Source organism: Felis catus, chromosome D3, assembly GCF_018350175.1.
Source record: "Felis catus isolate Fca126 chromosome D3, F.catus_Fca126_mat1.0, whole genome shotgun sequence".
Taxonomy (NCBI): Eukaryota; Metazoa; Chordata; class Mammalia; order Carnivora; family Felidae; genus Felis; species Felis catus.
Window position 1 is genome coordinate 22900385 of NC_058379.1, and position 22698 is coordinate 22923082.

Here is a 22698-nt window from a genome sequence, read left to right on the forward strand (position 1 = left end):
AACAAAAACTGTATTTATGCTAATGAGCACTGAAAAAAATATTCTGCACTTATCTTTTCAATTCATTAAAAGTCTGAAACTATTCATAAGCAGACCTGACCAGGGCCACATTCAACAGTATCTAGTCCTTCCCCCACACAAATGATAAGCCTCTCTTTAAGGTTTATGCTACCACCAGAGAGCTCTGGCATCTCTTGATTGCTTTTACTTGATTGCTATTACTACTAGCACAGTACCACAAAATACAGGGTCTCCTCTGGACTATCACCATAGCACCTCCAAGTCTACATATCCTAAACAAAATCCATCACTGGCCTCCTCCTCCTCCCTCCACCACTCCTTCTTTCTTCATACTCCACTGGAAATCTTGGTAGGCCTAGGTTTTCAAGGCTAGAAAACATTTTAATCTATTTCCAATAACAAAACCTAACACCAATTCCCATTACTTTCCCTGAAACGCTCGATTTCCATCTTTCCATTCCATGCCACCAGTATCACCACCATTTGGTTTAGCTAACTGATTTTTAAACATTTGTTCATTTAAAAATTAGACCTTAGGGGCGCCTGGGTGGCGCAGTCGGTTAAGCGTCCGACTTCAGCCAGGTCACGATCTCGCGGTCCGTGAGTTCGAGCCCCGCGTCGGGCTCTGGGCTGATGGCTCAGAGCCTGGAGCCTGTTTCCAATTCTGTGTCTCCCTCTCTCTCTGCCCCTCCCCCGTTCATGCTCTGTCTCTCTCTGTCCCCAAAATAAATAAACGTTGAAAAAAAATTTAAAAAAAAAAAAAAAATTAGACCTTAATTACCTAAGAAACAAAATTACCAGTTAGGATTCAACTGACAACACAACTGTTTCTGGTCAATTCCTCTTTTTTTCCCCTCAATGCCTATTTATTTTTGAGAGAGAGACAAGCAGAGTGTGAGTGGGGGAGGGGCAGAGAGAGGAGGAGACACAGAATTCGAAGCAGGCTCCAAGCTCTGAGCTGTCAGCACAGAGCCCCACACGGAGACGAACTCATGAACTGTGAGATCATGACCGGAGTCTAAGCCACCCAGGTGCCTCTAATTACTTACAACCGACTAAGACACCCAGGTGCCCCTAATTACTTACATTTGTATGTGTTCTATACAGATTATGATTTCCTATGCAAGGTCGTTTTCCTACTCAGAACCCAAGGGCCTTACACTATGTTTCAATGAGAGGCACTACAATATAGTGCCACTACATACGATTAGGTATGATCACAGGTTCTGGAATCAGACAGTTCAGGATGTTAATTTTGGCTCCAAACTTACTTGTATCAGTTTGGGAAGTTCACGAAGTTTCTCATCTGTAAAATGGAAATAACATCAGAAAAGAGAGTTACTGAGCTAGTATCTTCAAACAAGTGAATACTAATTCTGACAGGGAGGAAAAACACGCTCAATAACTACATTTTTAATTTTAAAAAAACATGCAATTTAGGTAAACACAAAAAATTAACCATGGTCTTCTGTTTACCTATCCACTAAATGTTTCAAGCACACTCAAGTCCATTTAAAACATCTGTATTCCAGTTCTTACCATAAATGCAACAGTTCTACCTGCCTGCTTTCATGTAGAATAAGCCCTTGCAACTGAAAGATCTGTTAAGTTTCCAGTATTGATTATAACTTTTCGAAGTCCAAAATAAAAAAGTAGTATGCAATTTTGCTGCAGCAAAAAGCTTAGTTATAGGCATTTTGAGACTTAAGAACAAATCACTTAACGGAGTGAGCCAAACAACATTAACCACTATTCTCAACACAATTATCAATGAACTCTCAAGGTACCATAATTGTATCTGTCAAGATCTAGGGCATCCCTCAAGAACAAAGTCTCCCCAAAACAAGGCCCTTCCCTCTCGAACAACCAAGTCTCCCTCAAATGAGGATCTTACTCTTCCCCTCTAGGACATTCTATGTTCATTCCAAATTCCTTGCCATTGTTTATGTTGTTTCCTATACCCAGACTGGCCTTTTCTCTACCAACCAGATCGTCAGAGCTTTTCTAGTATTTTAGGCCACTAAACTTTTACTGTATCTTTGCAGGTACACATGATTTAACACTGATTCTTTTTTTTTTTTAATTTTTTTTTCTTAATGTTTTTTATTTATTTTTGAGACAGAGAGAGACAGAGCATGAGCAGGGAAGGGGCAGAGAGAGAGGGAGACACAGAATAGGAAGCAGGCTCCAGGCTCTGAGCCATCAGCACAGAGCCCGATGTAGGGCTCAAACTAACAGACTGTGAGATCATGACCTGAGCCGAAGTCGGACGCTCAACCGACTGAGCCACCCACGCTGATTCTCTTTTATCAAATTCTACCTCTCTCACTCCTCCAAACCGCTCTCCCTTCCCTTTCTCCTTCTCTTTCTCACTCTCTCAAAACACACACACAATGTATTTACTTAAAAAATAAATAACTAAGGGGCGCCTGGGCGGCTCAGTTGGTTTAGCATATGACTTCAGCTCAGGTCATGATCTCAGTTTGTGGGTTCGAACCCCGCATTGGGCTCTGTGCTGACAGCTCTGAGCCTGAAGCCTGCTTTGGATTCTGTGCCTCCCTCCTTCTCTCAAAAATAAACATTAAAAATAAATAAAATCAGGGTGGTTTTGTAAAGGTAACACTGCTTTAAAACAAGGATACATAATATAAAAGTGACAGCAAGAGGGAAGTGGTTTTAATCTTCTTTGACCTCTTTGAGGCCATCATATAAAAGCCATTCTTATGATCAAGTCACTCCTAAAAAATCCTTTTTACATTTCATTCTTTGTGTAATAATTTTGCTTCTACCCGAAAAAACTGGATTCCTTCTCTGTCCTTTCCTCAACTTTTCCTGAATTGACAAAGGAAGAGCAAACAGGTTCACAAATTGGTGAGACTGCAAAGTAGTTTCTTCCAACATGAAGCCAAGAGGATTTTTCAGTCGTATATATTTAACACTTTCTGATAACTGGCAAAGAACCTGAATGGTACAGCATCCACATGAACAGCTAACTCTACAGCACCAAAAAGCAATGGTAGGATTTGGCATGCTAGTTAGAAAAAACAAGGCCATTTTTTTAATAACTTTTTTTTTTTTTTTTTTTTTACAGTGACAGCAAGAACAGGGAGAGAAAACACTATCAGTAGAACCTCATATTAATGGGCCAACTGTGACCAGTTGTTAGGGATGTTTTAAACAGCCAATTTTATTGAGCACTTCTCTATATGCCAGGCACTGTTTTAAAAGTATTGTATGTGTTGGGGCACCTGGATGGCTCAGCCGGTTAAGCATCCGACTCTTGATTTCGGCTCAGGTCATGATCTCACGGTCGTTAGACTGAGCCCTGAGTCAGGGAATCTGTACTAGATGTGGAGACTGCTTGAGATTTTTCTCTTTCTCTCTCTCTCTCTCTCTCTCTCCCCCCGCCCTCCTCCCGCTTTCTCTTTCTTGCATACTTTAAAAAAAAAAAAAAATTATATTATCTCAATTAACCCCATAATAATTCTATACATAGTGACCATTATAGTTGAAAAAACAGATGAAAAAACAGATACAGAGAAGTAACTTTCTCAAGATTATAGCAGTTGAGAAGCCAGAATTCAAACCCAAGCATTCTAGCTCCACAGTTCACATTATAAACATCTGGCCAAACAGCCTTCTCCATTCAGTAAGTCTGCTAATATAATTTGATGCTAACTATACTCCTCATAAAGTGAATCCAAGTAAGGAGCCCTTATATACTGAGAATATGTTTCTTATATACTACATATGCTACTATATTTTTTATAGAGCAGCATAGGCTTTATTAAGTTTCATTCTCCCACAAAACTAAAGATTTTCATCAGTGTTTTATTATCCACTTGAAGTATGCTACTTGACACTTGTTCCTAAATATTTTTAATATTGTTCCTAAATATCTTTATTCTTTACAACCTCTTCTCACTTGTCAAGCCAGTCCCGAACTCGAATTCTACCCTCCAAGGGGCTGAGTCATCCGTGAAGTTAATGAGCATACTTCCCCATTCCATCAACTGTATTAAATTTTTTTTAATGTTTATTTTTGAGAGAAAGAACACAAACGGGAGAGGGGCAGAGAGGGGGAGACAGAATATGATGCAGGCTCCAGGCTCTGAGCTGTCAGCACAGAGCCCGACGCAGGGCTCAAACCCACAAACCACGAGGTCTTGACCTGAGTCGAAGTCAGACGCTTAACTGACTGAGCCACCCAGGCACCCAACTGTAACACTCTTGAGAACATTATATAGTTGAGAGCACAATCCTACCATTTGTTGTCTCTCTTTCATCTGACAGCAACCCACCAGTAACAATGAACATGAAACCTCTAATCTTTGCACCATTTATCAATAAGACAGATTTTCATCTCTTATGGATGAAGATGCCACCAGAGACAGAAGCTTTTGTAAAGTTAAAATCCATCCACTGCTGTGTCTGTTCCACAGACCTAGCACCATAGTAAGATATCACTTTGTAGGACAAACTGACTTTTGTCAATTTGTTATTCTGTCATCTTTAAATAAAATCATCACAAATTATTTTTGGGGTCAAATACCTCAAAATTCTTTTTAACTTTATTAAGGCATTACTGAAGTAAAACAAACTGCACATGTTTAAAGTGTTTTTTCAGGTTTTTTTTTGTTTTTACTGTAGTAAAATAGACATATTTACAATGTTAACCATTTTAAGTGTACAACTGAATAACCTTTTTAGTACATTCACACTGTGGTGCAATCACCATCACTATCCATTTCTGTAACTTTTCATCATCCCAAACTTCATTTTTAAGGCTGGATAATACTCCACTGCATGTACATACACCACACATTTTGTTTACACATCCATCCACTGATGGACATTTAGACTGTTTCTACCTTTTGGCTACTGTGAATGGTGCTACTATGAACATTAGTGTACAAATACGTTAGTCCCTGGCTTCACTTATTTTGGGTAGATACCTAAGAGTGTACTTGCTAGATCATATGGTAATTCTGTTTAATTTTCTGAGGAGCCACCACAGTTTTCCCTCAGCAGCTGCACCATTTTATATTCCCACCAGCAAGCCTTGACAACCCTTTTCCACTTTTTTGATAATAGCCATCCTAATTGGCGCGAAGTAGCATCTTATGGTTTTGATTTGCATTTCCCTAATGACTAGCAATGTTGGGCGTCTTTTCATGTGTTTACTAGCTATTTACATAACTTCTTTGTGAAGAAATGTCTATTCAAGTCTCTGGTTTTTTAGTTGGGTTGTTTTTGGATGTTGTGTTTTTTAATATATTCTGGATAGTAATCCTTTATCAGATATAGGATTTGCAAATATCTCCTCCCATTCTGGTGCCTTTTCACTCTTGAAAGCATACTGATACGTTAAGTTTTTAATACAGTTCAATGCATCTATTTTTTCTTTTGCTGCCTGTGCTTTTGATGTCATATCCAAGAAATCATTGCCAAATGCAATGTCATGAAATGTTTCCCCTGTGTTTTCTTCCAGAAGTTTTATAATTTTAGCTCTTAAGTTTACATCTTTGATCCTTGATTACTCAGATAATTATGAAAGCACAAAGATCATGCTTTCAAATCCATATATAAACTTTTTTAAATGTCCAACTTCGGCTCAGATCATGATCTCAAGGTTTGTGAGTTTGAGCCTGGTGTCAGACTCTGTGCTGACAACTCATAGCCTGGAGCCTGCTTTGGATTCTGTGTCTCCCTCTGCCCCTGCCCCACTCATGCTCTGTTCATGCTCGCGCGCTCTCTCTCTCTCTCTCTCTCTCCACTCCTCCCTCCCTCCCCCCTCCCTTTCTCTCTCAAAAAATATTTTTTTTAAAAAATCCTTCTCTTCTTCTAAAATCATGACTCCCAAGCTGTGTGCTGAGGCATCTTGGGGGTACCACAGTAAATTCACAGGGGCACTACCGGGACTGTTTAAGTTTTTGAGGGAAACACAGCAAAAACTGACCTACGTGGACCACACAAACAACTATCTGAGGTCATTCATAAGTTCAACATTAGCTTAAAAAACATCCTTTTCAGTGATATGTAAGACACAGGGGTTTTAGCAAGTCGCTATGACAAAACGTATCCTGTAAAAACCAATGTCCAACAGGAAACAGGTGGAATACCTAATCTGATTACAAGGTTTGAGAATTTGTTTGGTACCTAACAGGCACACATATTAAAATGTTTTCTTTCGGGGCGCCTGGGTGGCTCAGTCGGTTAAGCGTCCGACTTCGGCTCAGGTCATGATCTCACAGTCCGTGAGTTCGAGCCCCGCGTCGGGCTCTGTGCTGACAGCTCAGAGCCTGGAGCCTGCTTCAGATTCTGTGTCTCCCTCTCTCTCTGACCCTCCCCCGTTCATGCTCTGTCTCTGTCTCAAAAATAAATAAAACATAAAAAAAAAAATGCTTTCTTTCAAATTATACTTATCAACTTTTCAAGTAGCTAAATTGTTAGTAAATAAACACTTCAGTTGTTTGGCTCTAATTACTTAATAAACGGAGCTATTACTATTTCTTTTGGTGGAGGGGCACAGTGGAAAATATTACTGAGACACTAAGAGGAAGGAGAGACTTTGGACTGTAGAGTCATGAGCCTGAGAGAATCACACCAATTACCAGAGAGATGTAAAGCTAGAATAACTGAGACACTGCACCCTCAATTCCAAGTCCCCATGTGGTTGTCACAGTTCAATTAAAACCACACCTTCTCTTGTTTATTTATTCAAGCTCTAATTCAGTTTGTCACTAACAACCAAGAATCCTGAATAACAAAACCACATGATTCACACATTCACCTTGATTTCCTTAATAAACTCATAATTAAATAATGTATACCAGGTTTTTTTAAACAACCAAAGAGGCGGAATTAGGGCATGACTGTAACTCAAATACAAATCATCCCATTTACTATTTCTTATATTAATTGAACACAAGGTACTATTAGATACAGCATGCTTAGATAAAGTTTAGTTTTTAAAGTTTTACAGATTTCTTCTTGACAAAAACTCATTTAAGTTAAACTTTCACAGCATGGTTGAGACACCTAGGTGGCTCAGTCAGTTAAGCATCTGACTCTTAATTTCGGTTCAGGTCATGATCTCAGGGTTTGTGAGTTTGAGCCCAGCGTTGGGCTTCCCTGCACCCTCACCCCCCAACCCCCACTCCCGCTGACAGTGTGAAGCCTGCTTGGGATTCTATATCCCTCTCTCTCTACCCCTCCCCCACTCACACAAGCTCATACATGCACACTCTCCCTCCCCCTCAAAAATAAATAAGCTTTAAAACTTTCACAGCATGGTAATACAAATTATACCATACTTTTTTAACATTACAAATTAGACAATTTCTAAATCTAAAAATTACTGTATACTCAAAAATTACAGCTTCAAACAAAAAATACATATACACTTTTTTTTTTTTTTTTTAATTTTACAGAATAAGAGAGTACAAGCAGGGGAGAGGGGCAGAGGGAGAGAGAATCTTAAGCAGGCTCCATGCTCAGTGCAGAGCCAGCTGCAGGGCTCAATCCCACAACCCTGGGATCATGACCTGAGACAAAATCAAGAGTCGGTCGCTCAACTGACTGAGACACCCAGGCACCCTAAGAAGTAAAATATTCTACTGTATAAATATTACAAGGCATCAAGTATTTTCTTAAATAATAGTTAATTCATTTCCAGAAATAAACATGGACCTTCTATTAACTTTGATTTCTGGAGAAATCTGCTTTTATTATAAATCAAAGACAGTGATGATTTCAGCAATGGACACAATTAATAGTTCATCATAACTGTTAAAAAAAATATTTCATTCAGAGATAAAAGTAAACATTTACAAAATATATATACCAACCAAATTTGGTACACACAAGAAATATACCAACTGAAAATGGCAACTACAGGTAAATTTTATGTTCTATAATACTTACACAGAATTACCACGAATAAAGTTTTATCAGAAAGAAAAGTAATCAGCTGGCTAGCAATCAACAGTTTTATTATTGCTAATCGAGTATTCTGCCTTGGTCACATCACCTAAAAATATTTATGAACTTGCTCCTCAATGAGTGTCACTTTACTATCATCTAAAGAAAACAATCAACCATCTTACTTCCCCAAGAGTATCCATATTCATTTTCATCCTGTCCTGCTCATGTTCTGTGTCCATATAAAAAGTTGGATTTGGGGATGCCTGGATGGTTCAGTCAGTGGAGCACGTGACTGTTGTTCTCGGGGTTGTGAGTTTGAGACCCACATGGAGTATGGAGATTAAAAAGTTGGGGGCACCTGGGTGCCTCAGTTAGTTAATCGTCTGGCTCTTGGTTTCAGCTCAGGTCATGATCTCATGGTCTGTAGGTTTGTGCTGACACCAAGGAGTCTGCTTAGGATTCTCTCTCCCTCTCTGCCTCTCCCTGCTCATGTGCCCTCTCTCTCAAAATAAATAAATAAAATTTTTTAAGAAGTTGGATTTGTGGGGTTTTTTTTAAATATTTAAGTAATCTCTACACCCAATGTGGGGCTCTCAGAACCCCAAGATCAAGAGTTGCACACTCCACACACAGACTGAGCCCATGAGGCACCCTTGGATTTGTTTTTTTAATCTTATGTATGTATGAACATACACATGTATTTAGCCCTAGTCTATAAAATGCAAATTTTTCCCAGATTACTTCCCTTTTGACTATTTTCCCTAGACAAATGTTTATTTTCTTGTGGCACTGTTTAATACTAATCCATTCAGTATACTTAAATACCTTTAATATTTAAAGTGCCTCTTACCCCAGTGCAACTCTGATCTAATGAGATTGCCCAAAATTTCTAGAGTAAAACAAGAGAGTCTGAAGTTTTAAAAGCTTAAACATAAACCAGTGAAAACTGTCATTAACCTGCAACTCAAGTAAACTGCCCCCTCCCCCCCCCCCAAGAATATATACTATGCAGTCTACTGAGTTGTATAAATTCCTGGAGGCCTAAAGATGAAGAGGAAAGAAATAAACAGAAATGTTAGGAAAAAAACAGAAAGGCAAATATGGAATTCAACAATCTGAATATATGTTAATGTAAAGCAACTGAGGTTTGCAACAGTTCACTGGCATCTGATATAGAGAAATGAAAGCAGGAGATAGAAGAAAACAACACTCCCAGGAATAGTATGTATTAAATGAAGAATCGAGTGAGCTTTATTTGTACCACTGTGCACACGCACAAATTTAGGTTAATTATGTCTCCTTCCTAATGTAAAATGTTAGCTCCTGGTTTATTTAATACATCTCTGGTTTTAATCTTTCCCATGCATTCAAATCAGTTATTACTGAACTTTCTAATTTTTTTTTAATTTTTTTTCCCAACGTTTATTTATTTTTTGGACAGAGAGAGACAGAGCATGAACGGGGGAGGTGCAGAGAGAGAGGGAGACACAGAATCGGAAACAGGCTCCAGGCTCTGAGCCATCAGCCCAGAGCCTGCCGCGGGGCTCGAACTCACGGACCGCGAGATCGTGACCTGGCTGAAGTCAGACGCTTAACCGACTGCGTCACCCAGGCGCCCCATCTAATTTTTTTTAAAGTAGGCTCCATGCCCAGTACAGAACCTAACAAGCCTTCCTCCAGTTCACTACAAAATTAATGGGGCTAGTATTAAGTTAAAGCAGCTTTCATCCCTGGATGAAGTCAAGTCATAAAAATGCATGTAATTAACAAATTTCACAGTATTATCTAAAATTTATACCTTAGCCTCTAATATATCAATTCACATTTTGACCCTGACTCCAGTCTATTTATGGCCCAAGGCAACTCCCTCCAAGTCTACTTATGTAATCAAAGTCCAGCTCCTAAGCTGGAAGGAATCCAAACACAGAAAACCTTATCACAAAATCCTAAGCAAAAAACCCAAATAAAGGTTAAAACACTTCCAGCAACACCAAGTAATTCAAATTACCAACCTGCTGAAGACAAACTCAAAAAGCTGGATGAGGGGTGCCTGGGTGGCTCAGTCAGTTGGGCATCTGACTTCAGCTCAGGTCACGATCTTGCGGTTAGTGGACTTGAGCCCAGCATCAGGCTCTCTGCTGACAGCTCAGAACCTGGATCCTGCTTCAGATTCCATATCTCCCTCTCTCTCTGCTCCTCCCCAGCACACGCTCCCTCGCTCTCTCTCTCTCTCTCAAAAATAAACATCAAAAAAATAAATAAAACCTAGGTGAAATATTTAAAATTCTTTTATAAGTGGTTCATTCCCAGGTTTTGGCACCAAAAAAATTAAAAAGTAAGTATAATAAAATTCTCTTAAAAGCAAAGACATAAAAACAGTGAGCTATTATCAAAATCAAACTCACTAAGATATGAAAGATGACTGAAATTCAGAGATATGAGTCCAATACTTGGGTCAGTTCCTGACCTTGGGTTATAGGTTATTTGCTAAAACTGAAGAGAGACTGAGCTGTACATCCTATCACCCTCCAAATTTTAAACTGAAAATTTAAGGAAACAGAAAATTTGAAAAACACACAATGAACAAATATCATGTAAATATTAAAGAAAAAACTGGTTTGGGTATACTGATACAAGAAAAAGTAGACTTTAAGGCATTATTGGAAATAAAGAGGAGGAACATGCCTGGCTGGCTCAGTAGAACATGCTGACTCGATCTCCAGGTTGTACGTTTGGGAGCCATGTCGGGCAGAGATTACTTAAAAAAAAAAAAAAAAAAAGTGAGGGGCACCTGGGTGGCTCAGTCATGATCTCCATGTTTGTGAGTTCAAGCCCCACATCAGGCTCTGTGCTGACAGCTCGAGCCTGGAACCTGCTAAGCATTCTGTGTCTGTCTCTCTCTCTGCCCCTCCCCTGCATGCACTCTTTCTCTCTTAGAAATCAACATTTAAAAAAAAAAAGAGCAAGAAGCAATACAATCCCAATCAAAATATCAGCAGGGTGTGTTTTGTTTTTGGAGAAGATGATGAAAGGATTCTAAAAACATAAAAGGTCCAGGAATACCCAAAATGCTCTTGAAAAAAAGGGGAGAAATCAAAGTGGAAAGATTTAGTATAACAGGTATCGAGATTAAACCATATTAGCTAAAGATGGGGTGATACTGGCACAAGGAAAGACCAATGGAACAGAATAGGGAGCCAAGAAACATATGCACATGTAAATAAACACCTGATTTATGCAAAAAAAAAAAAGTAACAAAGAACAGTAGGGAAAGGGAAAGGACGGGCCTTTCAATAAAGTATTTGGGTCAGCTGATAACCACATGGAAAGAAAATGAAGTTGGGTCACTATTTCATACATTATAGACAAAATCTAGTGGGTTACTAACAGTGAAAGGCAAAAATACAAATCTTTAAAAAAAATGTTTGAGGGCACTGGCTGGCTCAGTTGGTTAAGCAGCCAACTCTTGATCATTGGCTCAGATTGTGATCTCACTGTCCTGAGACTGACAGGTGAGGCTCTAGGCTGAGCGTGGAATCTGCTTGGGATTCTCTCTCTCTCCCTCTGAGTCCTACCCCCATCACCATCTCTCTCAAACTAAATTAACATTTTACAAAAATGTTTGAGAAGAAAATATTTTCATGACCTCTGAGTAAAGAAGATTTCTAAAGTAAGACACAAAAAGTAACCATAAAGGGGGGGAGGGGGAGAACTAAAGTTTGACTAATCAAAAATTTCTATTAAAAGACCACAAAGACACTGAAAACAAAGCCAAACAGATGGACAAAAATATTTGCCAAATTTAACTGCCAAAGTATCCAGAACACATAAAGAACTACAAATTAGTATTTTTAAAAAAGGACAAGTAATCTGAGGTGCCTGGGTGGCTCAGCCGGTTAAGCAGCTCTTGGTTTACCACTCTTGGTTAACCACTTGGTTAACCACTCTTGGTTTCAACTCAGGTCACAATCTCATGGTTTGCGAGTTCAAGCCCCACATCAGGCTCTGTGCTGACAGTGCAGAGCCTGGTTGGGATTCTCTCTCCCTCTCTCTCTGCCCCTCCAAAGCACATGCTCTCTCAAAAATAAATAAACTTAAAAAATTTTTTAAATAAAAACAAATAATCCAATGGAAAAATGAAGAAAATAAGCAACTACAGAAGAAATGCAAATGACCAATAAAATAGGCAAAGACGCTCAAACCCAATAATCCAGCAACTCCAAATTAGAACCACAAGATATGGGGTACCTGGATGGTTGTGTGTACAACTTCGGCTCAGGTCATGATCTTGCAGTTTGTGGGTTCGAGCCCCACGTCAGGCTCTCTGCTGTCAGCACAGAACCCACTTCAGATCCTCTGTCCCCCTCTCTCTCTCTGCCCCTCCCCTGCTGGTTCTCTCTCTCTCTCAAAATAAATAAAAAAATAAAAAGAATTCAAAAAAAAAAAAGGACTGTAAGATACTACTACATACTCCCCAAATTTTTCATCAAAAATTGAAAACACTGACAATATCAAGTGTTGATAAAGATGTAGAGCAATGGAAACTTTCACTCACTGCTAATGGGAATGTGAACTGATAAATCATTTTGGAAAACAACATGGCATTAAAGGTGAAGATACATATCCTGTGTCCTGGCAACTGTGCTCCTAGGTGTACACCCTAAAATGCCATAGCACCAGAAGAAATATATAAGAATATTCATAGCAGCATTGTTCATAGTAGCCCAAACCTGAAAACATCCCAGACGTCTAGCAACAATAGGATAGTTTGTAATGTTATTTTGTACCATATAACAGCAATAAAAATGAACTAGACCAACACAACACATAGGAAATGTGCAAAAGATAAAAAGTACATACAATTCCATTCAAAACAGACTAAGCTATTGTTTATGGATGCATAAGTAGGTACCAATACCAATAAAAGTCAATACCATGAAGAGCAGGACAGAAGTTAGTTATTTCTAAGAGTAAAGGAAATGATCTGTGTAGGAAGGAACAGAGACCAACCAGGGTAGCCTTCTGGAGTTCTAGGAATGTTCTACTTACTGACGTGGAAGGTGGTGACATGAGTGTTCACTATACAGAACCATTCATTACACTGTACATTTGTGTTGTATGCACTATATGTGTGTCACACACACACACACACACACACACACACACACACAGTTCAAAAAAAGACAACTTGGGAGAAAGAAATGCATGAGAATAACATATTTGTGACAGTGTAATTTTTGGAGCAAGGGAAGGATATTCAAGAATCTTCTATTCTACACACACAAAAAAGTACAGAGTTTTATTTGGTTGAGAGTGGGGATATAAGCAATGAAAGCAACAGAACAAAGTAGCTTACAAAACTTATGAAGACCACAGAAAGAGGAAAAGATAGGTGTCTACCTTCCCAAAGTCATGCTGCCTCTGTATGCCAGAAGCTACAAATGTCCTGAGGATAAAAGAATGTTTTGAACACCACTAATATCATTCTCATTCAACTCAGATCAATACCTTTTTATCCGCTTCCTATCCTCTTGAGGAGTAGAAAGAAAAGCCAGTAAACTCAAAGTCTACTTTTTCCCCCTATCATGATCAAAATACTTGGTCTAGGAATAAAATTGCAAAACTAACAGGCAAGTCAGAAAGAAGTAAAGGTTAAATTCTTATCTAAAACAATTGACAATGAGAGTATCTTAATATATTTATCCCCTCCATCCCTAAGAGTGGCAAAGGTAGACATGAAAACTACACACATCACATAGCTCAAGTGGTCATGGAAGGGCCAATATACCCAAAAAATTAAAGGCATTCAAAAGGCAAAATACTGATTGCTTTTACACAAGAACTTTTATGCTACAAATGTCATACAAAAAAATGTGATTATTAGGGGGCGCAAGGGTGGCTCAGTTGGTTAAGCTTCCAACTTCACCTCAGGTCATGATCTCACAGTCCAGGAGTTCAAGCCCCACATCAGGCTCTGTGCTGACAGCTCAGAGCCTGGAGTATGCTTCAGATTCTGTGTCTCTCTCTCTCTTTCTGCTTCTCCCCTGCTTGTGCTCTCTCAAAAAAAAAAAAAAAAAAATTAAAAAAAAAATTAAAAAAAAATTTTTAATGAAAAAAAAAAAAAGCAAACCTGATCATTGTGGCACCTGGCTGACTCAGTCATCAGAGCATCCAACTCTTAATCTCAGGATTCTAAGTTCAAGCCCCATGTCATGTGTAGAGATTACTGAAAAATAAAATCTTAAAAAAAAAAAGAAAAACAATCTCAGTTGAGTATCTGACTTCAGCTGAGGTCATGATCTCATGGTGTGTGAGTCCAAGCCACACATTGGGCTCATTGCTATCAGCATAGAGATGGCTTCAGATCCTCTGTCCCCACCTCTCTCTGCCCCTCCCCTGCTCATACTCTCTCAAAAATGAATAAACATTTTTAAAAAACAAAAAACAGAAAACTTCTGAGGGGGCACCTGGATGTCTCAGTCAGTTGAGTGTCCAACTCTTGATTTCGGCTCAGGTCGTGATCCCAGGGTCGTGGGATTGAGCCTGTGTCTGGTTCTGCGTGGACATTGAGGAGCCTACTTGAGATTCTCTCTCTCCCTCTCTGCCCCTCCCCACTCACACGTGCTCTGAAAACAAATATATAAACATTAAAATATATATATATCTGATTATTTAATGGGTGCAGAGATTCCATTTGGGATTATGACAAAGTTCTGGAAATACACAGTAGTCAGTGATGGTTGCCTAACATTGTGAATATGCCACAGCAGTTAGTGAAGGTTGCAGAACTTTGTGAATATACTTAATACAAACGAGTTGTACACTTTAAAATGATTAGAATAAATTTTGTTATGTATGTTTTCCCCACAATAAGAAAGATTTTATTTTTTAAATTGTTAAAATCTCTGCTTATTACAGAGACCATTAAGGGGCGGCTGGGTGGCTCAGTTGGTTAAGCATCCAACTTCGGCTCAGGTCATGACCTCACGGTTCATGGGTTTGAGCCCCATGTTGGGCTCTGCACTGACAGCACAGCCTGGAGTCTGCTTCAGATTCGGTGTTTCTCTTTCTCTGTGCCCCTCCTTGTTTCTCTCTGTCTAAAATAAATTAAAAAAAAATTTTTTTTAAAGACATCATTAAGAAAATGAAATTCAGAGTGGGAAAAATATTTGCAAATATGTATATCTGATAAAGGATTCATGTCCAAAGTATATAAAGAGCAAACACAAATCAATAAGAGAATGAAAATTTTTTGGACAGAAGATTTTCAACAGAAACCTTACCAAAGATGTATCCATGGCTAACAAGCACATTAAAAGATGTGCGTCATCATCAATCATCCAGGAAATGCAAGTGAAAACACCACAATGAGATACCTTTTCACACCCACTGGGATAACTAAATTAAAGAGAATTACAAGAACAAATGTAAGGATGTTAAATAACTGGAACTCATACATGGCTCATGAAAGTGTCAATCTGGCATTACCACTTTGGAGGACAGTTTGTCAGTTGCTTATAAAATTAAACATCCACCTATTCTGTGATCCAGCAATTCCACTCCTTGGTATTAACCCAAGAGAAGTGAAAACACATAGTCACGAAAAGGCTTGGACACAAATGTTCACAGCAACTTTATTCATAATAGCCCAAAACTGCAAACAACTCAAAATGTCCAGTATCAGGTGGTCAGATAAACAAATTGTGGTATATTTCTTCAACAGACTACTACTCAGCAGTATAAATGAACAATATGAACGAATCTCAAAGTCATCAGGCTGACTTAAAGCAGCAAATTGCAAATGAGTAAATATTATGCAATTCCATGTAAATGAAAAAGCAGGTAAAACTAATCTACAGTGACAGAAACAAGAACAATAGTTTGGGAAGGCAGAGAAGGGGAATAACCAGGAGGAGGCCATGAGAGAACTTTCTAATGTAAAGTTTTGTATCAGGATTGAGGCAGTGGCTACACAGCTGTAAACATTTACTGAAACTCAAACTGCACACTTCCATCTGTGCATTTCACTATAAAAATTCCATTTTTTTTAATCCTAAAATCCTAAAGCAGAGACTCTAACCCTCATCCACAAGTAGTAGGAACAGTATCTTTAGAAAAAAACTGTACAACCAGATCATATGTACCACTCTCCCTAGTTCACTACTCATTCTAATCTCTCGCTCTCTCTCTCTCTCTGAGGGAATGCTTATAAACTTGTGGTCTTCCCTATAACCAGAGGACATGCATTTAACAGGTGATCAGTGTTCTGGGTAGTGTCTGAAGTTCTTTTAAGGTACAGAAATTTCCATGAAGTTAACTAGCCTCCAAGGAGATCAAATTCATGACATGATCAAGGGAATGTGTTATATGATGGTTTTAGTCAATCACCTAGCACTTTTTGTCAAGGAAATGGTTGTTTAACCACTTGCTAGTCTGCTGGTGAGAAGAACAAAGAGAAAAAATGTTGGACCTTTGAGAAGTTTTAATTTCCTACTTGGAAAAAAGGGGGAGGAAGGAGTTCTAGTTTCAGTTCCCATCAAAACTCTCACCTGTTAAAAGTATAGTAATAATATTAATAGTTAACAGCGTGGGGCTCAGTCGGTTAAGAATCTGACTTCAGCTCAGGTCATGAACTCATGATTCATGAGCTGGAGCCCTGCTTCTTTCTCTCTCTCTCTCTGCTCCTCGTGGGATTCTCTCTCTCTTCCTCTCTCCACCTTGTGGGATTCTTTCTCTCTCTCTCTCTCTCTGCCCCTCATGGGGCGCTCTCTCCCTCTCTGTCCCTCACTCACTTGTGCCCTCTCTCTCTCAAAAAAAAAAAAAAAAGTTACAACTGCTATCCAAAAGTCTACATCAATTGTTATTCTTTTGTATAATACCTCCATACACATGAAGTTATCCTAGAATAATTTCTACCTTGAAAACTTTAAAGTTTCATTAAAAAATTTTATCATCAGATGCTCAACGTCACTCCTCATCAGGGAAATACAAATCAAAACCACACTGAGATACCACCTCACGCCGGTTAAAATGGCTAAAATGAACAAATCAGGAGACTATAGATGCTGGAGAGGATGTGGAGAAATGAGAACCCTCTGGCATTTTTGGTGGGAATGCAAACTGGTGCAGCCACTCTGGAAAACAGTGTGGAGGATCCTCAAAAAATTAAAAATAGATATACCCTATGACCCAGCAACAGCACTACTAGGAATTTACCCAAGGGATACAGGAGTGCTGATGCACAGGGGTACTTGTACCCCAATGTTTATAGCAGCGCTTCCAACAATAGCCAAATTATGGAAAGAGCCTAAATGTCCAACGACTGACGAATGGATAAAGAAGATGTGGTTTATATATACAATGGAAAACTACTTGGCAATGAGAAAGAATGAAATCCGGCCATTTGTAGCAATGTGGATGAAACTGGAGGGTATTATGCTAGGTGAAATAAGTCAGGCAGAGACAGATACCATGTATTTTCACTCATATGTGGATCCTGAGAACCTTAACAGAAGACCATGGGGGAAGGGAAGGGGAAAAAAGAAGGTACAGAAAGGGAGGGAGGCAAACCACAAGAGACTCTTAAATACTGGGAACTGAGGGTTGATGGGGGTGGGGGAGAGGGGAATGTGGGTGATGGGCACTGAGGAGGGCACCTGCTGGGATGAGTATTGGGTGTTGTATGGAAACCGATTTGACAATAAATTATACTTAATATAAAAATACATAAACATTTTTTTAAATGTTTATCTTCAGAAATTAATACTCAAATTACTGGGAAAACCAGCACAGGGCTTTTGTTAAAAGTAGTTTTAGCTAACCTCAATTAGCATGTTTGAAAAGGTTTAAAAAGTTATCTCAAGCGTGAGGTAAGCACATGACTGAAAGTCACAACTCAGGGTCATCAATTTTAAAAGTTCATCTCTACAAAACCTCAATCTCTGAATAAAACAAAACAATCACCTCCAATACAATTCCTTTCCCATCTTTCAGATCCATAGTGTTTTGTGTCTTTTACTCTTATTAAATAAGAATTTGTACTGTGACACTCCTTAACCATATCTTAAGTTAGAAAATAAAACTAGCCTAAAACAGTTTAAGAATATTTTTTAAATTAATTTATTTTTAATATACATCCAAATTAGTTAGCATATAGTGCAACAATGATTTCAGGAGTAGATTCCTTAACACCCCTTACCCACTTAGCCCATCCCCACTCCCACAACCCCTCCAGCAACTGTCTGTTCTCTATATTTAAGTGTTCTATGTTTTGTCCCCCTCCCTGTTTTTGTATTATTTTTGCTTCCCTTCCCTTATGTTCATCTGTTTTGTCTCTTAAATTCCTCATACGAGTGAAGTCATATATTTGTCTTTCTCTAATTTCACTTAGCATAATACCCTCCAGTTCTATCCACATAGTTGCAAATGGCCAGATTTCACCCTTTTTGATTGCCGAGTATTTTAAATTCTAATATAGGACATATTTTCTTCAAATGAAAATAGTATATACTAATGCATCAAAATTGGAAAATGTACACAATTTATCTAAATTATCTGTTGAAGAACTGAACACATTAACCATGACAGGTCCAGCTTTATGGGTGCACAACTCGTGCAGTCACACGACTCCATGCTCAGTTTAATGCTGTGCTACAACCATTTTGAAATTCTTAATATTTTTTTGAAAAAGAAACCCTGCAAATTATATAGCCAGTTCTGAGCAAGGAATCTACAGAAAAACAGGGAAAAAATTTTACAACACCATTTGTCCAATGACCAAGAAAAATTTAACTCTGGGTTCCCTAGTCAGTACAAAAAAATTTTCCCCTTAAGCATGACAGAAGTGCATACATGGTTCCAAATCAGGCTCAGATTTCAGAGGTTTGCACCTACTGAAGTATCAATTAAAGTATCAAGCTTTTGCAAGTTTATTCCCTCATTCACAGATTTTAGATGCTTTATGAAATGCAATTTGAGGTTTACTTCATCAAGACCTAAAAAGTAGATCTAATTCACCAAATTTTATATTCTAAAAACTAGTATTTTATAAAAACAAATCTTCAAAGTTTTATGAAAGAAAAAAGTTAACAAGCACACAAAGAAAATTGACAAGTTGCTCCTAAGACTCAAGACTGCTGTGATCAAAGGTAAACAGCATGTGGTAAAGAAAGGAATTTCTAGCAAAGAATGTCTTGATGCTCAGTAGGCACTCAAACAACTAATTTTTATAGCCATTTAAAGTGTCGGCATTCTCCTGAGAAAAAGATTCAACCCTGCTTGATAAGGATATTAAAGCTAATATCCTAACAAGTGAAGACAAAATATAGTAAAGCTAAAACATTCATAAGTAATGACAAGAAACAAACACATAGAAAGTAAGATGGTATATCACAATGAAGCTTAATCCATTATCAAAAAGTATCTTACGTTTGTCAGCTATAGAAGTAAGTGCTTGACAGAAGGTTCTGGAAAAGGGGTAAAACATAAGCCTTTAAATCCAAAACTCAGGGATGCCTGGGTGGCTCAGTTGGTTAAGCATCCGACACTTGGTTTGGGCTCGGGTCATTGTCTCACAGTTCACGAGTTTGACTCCCGCATCGGATTCCAAACGGACAGGGCAGACAGAGCCTACTTGGGATTCTCTCTCTCCCTCTCTCTGCCCTTCCCATACGCACACGTGCTGCTCTTTCTTGCTCTCAAATAAACTTAAAAAAAAAATCCAAAACTCACATCAAATTCTCCAGTTAGTCTTTTAGCCAAGGTCAGTAATATCAAAAACATAAGCATCTTAAAACTCAATTGGAAAGGATGAAGGGGTACTTTTTTTTAACATTATAATTTTATGTTCCATTCAAAGAAATTAACTTGGGGGGACACCTGGCTCAGTTGCTGGAGCTTGTGACTCTTAACCTCGGGGTTAATTCGAACCCCATGTTGGCTGTAGCGATAAATTTTTTTTTAATCTTAAAATTAAAATTTTTTAAAAAATAAATAAATAAAGAGATGGGTTGCCTGGCTGGCTCAGTTGGTAGAGCATGTGACTCTTGATCTCAGGGTTGTCAGTTCAAGCCCCATGTTGGATGTAGACATTACAATAAAATCTTTTTAAAAAAATTTTTTTTAAGAATTGAACTTGGAAAACTGTGAAGAAAAGCAGTTTGGGGAATATGGGAATACACAAGAGATTTTGCCAAAGGAAATAGATGGCTATTAAATGGAAAACTTAGGTGTCATTCAATAATGTTCTACTACAGATTATTATTAAATAGTAACATTAAACCCACCAACATTTTCTGAGAATGTTAACAAAGCAAGAAATCCATTCACTCTAAAGCTGAATATTTTTTTTAAATAGCCTCAAGCCAGATACTGCTTTCTACCCACTTCTTAAAGCTTATTTCAGCACTGAGACAATCTAATCTAATGGAGAGAAAGTCAGGAAATCAGGTTTTCCATTAAACTCCCAAGCTCACCAACCTCAGAGCTGGCATCTAGTACAGGAAAAGGCTCCAGGGAAGGAAGGAAATCTACTTGCCCTGCATTACTGGGCTCTAAGTTTGTGTTGTTATGGGCACCAGCACAACAGAATATAAGGGCAAGGAAGCAAAAAGCTGACCAGTTAAGACATTTGGTCCATGTGTTCAGTATATTAATGACACTATAACCACCTAAAAGTTCCCAAGCACAACAAAATGCAGAGTTTCAAATACACACACACCCTCTTTTATATATATATATAAATATATATATTTATTTATATATATTTATTTATTTACAGTCTTCACCCTAAATATATATATACATACTGTATATTACAGTATACATACTGTATATATATATACACACATACTGTAATGATACTATAGAAGTTTAGAAATCTATACATACTGTGTATTTATATATATATATATATATACACACACACACATACTGTAATACTATAGAAGTTTAGAAATATATACATACTGTATGTATATATATATACATATATATATATATATATATATATATATACACACACACATATATACATACTGTAATGATACTATAGAAGTTTAGAAATCTTTTATTCTTCTTTCTGATCCTGGTCCAAATTACAATTATAGACGATAGAACAGTTAGAATGCAAACCCATCTAAGGGATTTCAGAACAGATAACTGATTTTGTCTCCAGCCTCTAAACCTCCCCCTGAAAGGGTATAGGAAGATAAAATATCATTCATTCAACCAGACAGTAAACCTAATCAGAAAGGCAAATTCTTTTTCAAAAGACGGTATTTAAGACTAGATCTTCTGCTTTTCCTCTTTTATCCTACTGTCCACAGCTTGCGGCAGAGTGGAGCAACATGATTTCCCCTTTTACTCTGTACTGTCACTTCAGTTTCTGTGGTTTTAAACAAAGGCTTCAAGGAGAATATCAGAGTTTAAGAATTAAAAACATACACTAGCATTCTACAGATTGCTACCTTTTAGGCATTCTTGCTCAGCTTGAGAGGCAGGTTGACTCTGCCTCAAAACCTAATTCAGGCATTTATTAGTTCTATAATCTTGAGCACGTCTTTTTTCATTAACATGTTTCTGACAACAAAAATATCTCACAGTGTTATTATAAGGATTAAGTTATCTAATACACAGAAACAACTAGCAGTGTACCCAGATACTTAGTAATCACATACATGTTAGCTATTCCCATTAATACCCCGGTTATGTATCAGTAACTTAGTTACACCACACACTCTCTAGGTACTGGTTTCTTGAGCTCTCAAAAGAAATATAATTATCTGTCTTGCCAAAACAATCTCATGGGATTACTGGAAAATAAACCAATATACATTAAAAAAGCTAATAAAAGGCTTCATTATAGAAGTATCCATTACTCTGTTCACAAGAACACTATAGTTTTTTGGGTTTTTTTTAATGTTAATTCAGTTTTGAGAGACAGAGTGCAAGCAGGGGAGGGGCAGAGAAAGAGGGAGACACAGAATCTGAAGCAGGCTGTCCAAGCTCTGAGCTGTCAGCACAGAGCCCAATGCAGGGCTCAAACCCATGAGCTGAGAGATCATGAGCTCAGCCAAAGTTAGACATTTAACCAACTGAGCCACCTAGGTGCCCCACAAGAAAACTATAAACACTGCATACAAAGCTCTGTTTGAATACTATAATAGAACATTACAGTCTTATAACAAAACTAAAGGGCTATTTAAATATTATTTTGTTAAACAAAACCAAAGTCTGAATAAGTACCAATATCATATTTAAAAGCTAGTATTTACTGAACTATGGGCCTATCACTGAGCTATGTACTCTTCATACAACATCTCATTTTAATCTTCATAGGGTTGTTGAAGTAGGTACTACTGACCCCACTTCAGTGAGGACTGCAAGTCTCCCAAGGATTAAGCAATTTGCCCAAGTTCAAAGAGCTAGTATATTTCTATATTCTAAAATCCCACGCTAGGGGCACCCGAGTGGTTCAGTCAGTTGAGTGTCCCACTCCTGATTTCAGCTCAGGTCACGATCTCATGGGCCATGAGATCGAGCCCCGCATAGGGTTCTGCACTCACAGCGCAGAGCCTGCTTGGGATTCTCTCCCTCTCTCTTTGCCCCTCCCCTGGCCATGCAAACACGCATGCGCTCGCTCTTTCTCAAGAATAAGTGAACATTTAAAAAATAAAAACCACGCTAGAATGGACACCTTACCATAATGTGATATGATCACTTGAATTCAGTTTTCCCCTAAAATAATAAGAT

The 22698-nt window shown here is 38.2% G+C and overlaps 1 protein-coding gene across 13 annotated transcripts in view; it reads right to left on the reverse strand.

Annotated features, from left to right (window-relative positions):
* Positions 1-22698, reverse strand: part of MTMR3 (myotubularin related protein 3) — a 148888-nt gene that overhangs the window by 71272 nt on the left and 54918 nt on the right. For 12 of the 13 annotated variants that reach the window (XM_045041496.1, XM_003994781.6, XM_003994782.6 and 9 more), the window contains exon 2: positions 1293-1327. The exons of the other annotated variant lie outside the window; for it this stretch is intronic. The gene's annotated coding sequence lies outside the window, so the exon portion shown is untranslated. The remainder of the gene's footprint in view (positions 1-1292; positions 1328-22698) is intronic. 13 annotated transcript variants of the gene reach the window in all.